The 3,552-nt window shown below is 39.8% G+C and overlaps 1 long non-coding RNA gene across 2 annotated transcripts; it reads left to right on the plus strand.

The window, feature by feature from the left end:
- The first annotated feature begins 224 nt into the window (after positions 1–224).
- Positions 225–3,244, plus strand: LOC144672774 (uncharacterized). 2 transcript variants are annotated; one of them, XR_013574167.1, is made up of 3 exons: positions 225–308; positions 683–801; positions 3,071–3,244. It is a non-coding gene; the product is annotated as an uncharacterized LOC144672774 (long non-coding RNA). The 2 variants fall into 2 exon arrangements; XR_013574169.1 differs by lacking the exon at positions 3,071–3,244 and adding an exon at positions 899–1,295.
- The last annotated feature ends 308 nt before the right edge of the window (positions 3,245–3,552 follow it).

A 3,552-nucleotide genomic window follows, 5' to 3' on the forward strand; every position in this document is an offset into this window, starting at 1 on the left:
TGGCTGGATTTAAATAAACCCAGGGTAGTCTAAAAACGTGCTGAGTAAACACGGTTCTGTTTGTAAAGCGTCAGGCAACATCTCTGGCTGAAAGATTGGGACTTTTTTCTCTCTTGGATTTAAGAAAATAATGACCTACATTACGAATGAGTGATCAGACGGCCATTTCATTGTAAGTTAATATAAGAGGAAAAGCAGTGACGTTGGACACAAACAATGGCATTCTGAATCAGCCCCTTTGATTGACGTTTAGGCTGCCCGACCTCGGGGAATAGGTTTCATTACGAAGAAGCACACGCGAACATTAGGTAGGATTATTATTTTAGGCCAGCTTTACAGCCCCTAATTTTATTTCAATATTGCACATACCGAAAAGCTAAAAAAAAACCTGACGGGTCGCGCAGTGAGAAAAACAAGATGAAATGCACGGATTTGGACACACGTTCCTGCCAAAATACATTCAGTTACGTGCGTTCGAACGGTAAAGTAAGACGTGATTTTTATTTATAAAATTGTTATTTGTGCACTCCTAATGCCACCTTCAATTCACAGCGTGAATAGACAGTTAAAACGGTTGCGAGTAGCCCGTATTTTATGTGACTTAATAAAACAGACGGACGTTTAACTTTCCCTTGATTTACAGTTGAAAGATGCAATCAGCTTTTCTGAAACTTATTTTTAGAAAGGCATTTTGGGAATGTACGTTTCCAAAAAGTCACAGTAAATTCCGTCACCTGGATCAGTGAGAGTCAGAGATCATTGGGATTCGCTACTTAACATGAAATCACGGAGTCACCAACTGTGAGTCATCTAAAAAATTTTAAAAGTAACACACAATTCACCAAAGCGCCATTTTTTGGGGTTTTTTTTTTGCTGCCAAATTCTTCTTCTTAAATAGTGGATAGTTCAAGGCAGAGCAACAACGATGGAGTCGATGCTGAAATCTCCGACTTTTAACAGGTATCACTGTGATTCGGCTCGGGTTTATGAGCTGGAAATAAACGAAACTCCTTTGGTCACGTTAACAACTTCACGAATCGGAGAACCGGCAGCGTGAACAGAAAGGGGGAGGGGTGGGGAATCCCTGCCACACAGAACGTTCCCATCCCAGCTTTATTTGGAAGCTTTGCTGGGATACTTGCACTAACCGCATATATTTTGTTTTAGAGTTAAATCACTGGAGATCAGAAATCTCCGCATGACCTGCATCTGGGTTGACATGTAAACACGTTTCGACACATGTCTAGCTTCGCTTTTCGAAACGGTTTAAAAAATAAAAGTGGTTTTGGATGGTGGTTCTCGCCTATCATTATCTGTGGATCCCCCGCCCCCCCCCCACAACTACCACCATCCCCCGGCCCCTTTTTGCTTTGCTGTATTATATTGCTCTAAATCGCAGAACCGGTTAAATAAGCAGACGTCTTTTCGCGAGAGCAAACCTGCAGCACCCCGCTCCGGAGAGAAGGGGAACTGTAGAGAGGCGCCTGGAGGAACACGAGCGACAATTTAACCCTTTCCAGCCTCGCACATTTGCCGAGCGATCAATTTCTGTGCGTCTTCTGTTGACTAACAAACATCTAAGTTTAAAATCCGCAATATCAAATTTACACCAATGATACTTGTTTTGTTTTGATGTAATGAATAAAAGCACAGTACCGAAGACTTCATATATGCCAATTTGATGTATTAATAATAGCCACATTATTTACCATGTTGACACGGTCTTTAAAAACATTTACAGCCCGCAGCATAATTTTTTCTAAGTTTCCATTCCAAAAGTCGTACAAGTGTCGAGTCGTTTTGAGACTGAAATGAAGCATTAATCTAAGATTATAGTCAACGTCGAGGTGTGATTAAAATCTAAGGAAAATTACTCAAAACCTGTTTTACCGGGAATGACAGAAAGCAGATTGCGATTTAGAGCCGGATCCCGTTTTCGGAAGGAAGCCCCACATACTTTACAAGCTGACGGCATCTCCCTCAGAAACTTTAATATAACGGATAAATATCTTCTTCCAAAATCAATAGCCGGTTGATAATTTTAGCCAATTTAGCAGCTGCAGGGATTGTAGAGTTACAGCGAAGTGTAACACCGATATATAATTATGATTCCTCTATAGGAAGTTCTGTTTTATATTAAAAAAAAGGATGTGAACACCCGTACAGCTGTTTCAGCTGCTGTTAAAATTAGCAGAGTCCCTTAGCGATAGGATCAGCGGGCATTGTAACCTTTAAGGATTAGAGTTAACGTCGCATAATGCAACTCTATATGGCAGTCCTCTCCACACCTCTAATATTTGACCCTCATGAAAGCACTGTTCATACTTTATAAGTTTCTAATCCAATTATGAACCCGGGGTCAAAATTAGGACGTTTTGCATTCTAAATTTGCTTCTTAAATCAATACAAATGTATTACCGGTTTCAACTGCAGAACTGGATTTGTAACTGCCAATTGCATTTTCTCCAATGAAAATTTAAAAAACTTATAGGTCGATCTTGCAAGCAGATTGGAAAGGAATTCAATATAAAACGCAGCCGATGGATTAATTTAGCGCACGGAAGGCGGTCACTGCCATTCAAAACATGTTGAAATTTAACATGTTGAAATTCGTCGTCCTTTCTCTTAAATGGCAACGAATCCGAAACAAGCACCCACGTGTCGTCAAAAAAATATATGGGACCATAGAGGTTTCGCGCACAAAGGGAGGCCACCCTGCCTGCGTCGGCCCTTTGCTAGAACAATATTTATTAATTAAAAAGTGTATTACTTGTGGTCAACAATACCGTCCATATAAATATGTAACATGGCATTCAAACAAGGAACCAATCTCTCAACTTCACGCAGACAGGGAGAAAATATGTTAAATTCGCAATTCGAATGAATTCCGGCGGGCGTGTTAAATGCGTGTTAAGTGTATTTAGCGTTGATATCACCACCTGCACTTATTTCAGTTATCGTTTAATGCAAAGTATCACGTTTTATTTCTATAACCTCAGACTGTTCTCACTAGGTAGTAAAGAGAAGTGCAATATTTGTGTCTCTTTTTATGTGCAGTTCCACAAAATAGACAGCGGTAGACTTACCGGTGAGCACATTTGCCAGAATGGAATACCAAACGCTGGAATACCAAAAAAAGGACCAAACTGCACTTTTAGATGTCGAGATGTGCTAACGCAGTGATAGAAATCAAAGAAGGTGCAATAATTGGATAACAATTTTAAATGTTAAAAAATACCTTGAATAAAAATTATACTCGCAAAACAGCTGGGGTAAACTTTCTGGTGCTTGCTGTGTGCTAACAACATCAGAAACATAATTGGGAGACTTTAGTCCTTTGTGATCCTAACAAAATTTAGAAATGTCAACCACAGGAATTCTTTCCGCTATGTTCATGATTTCACGAACACACAGTGATTAGGAAAAATCCTCCCCTAAGTGGCTAAATCCTTTTTATGCACATGAAACATCAAAATACGTGTTTTTGTGAAGATCAACAAACACAGGCGTTGGACAAAAAAAGTTCAGGCAATGCACCAGAAATCAGTCAGC

Source organism: Cetorhinus maximus, chromosome 3 (assembly GCF_964194155.1).
Source record: "Cetorhinus maximus chromosome 3, sCetMax3.hap1.1, whole genome shotgun sequence".
In the NCBI taxonomy this organism is placed as follows: domain Eukaryota; kingdom Metazoa; phylum Chordata; class Chondrichthyes; order Lamniformes; family Cetorhinidae; genus Cetorhinus; species Cetorhinus maximus.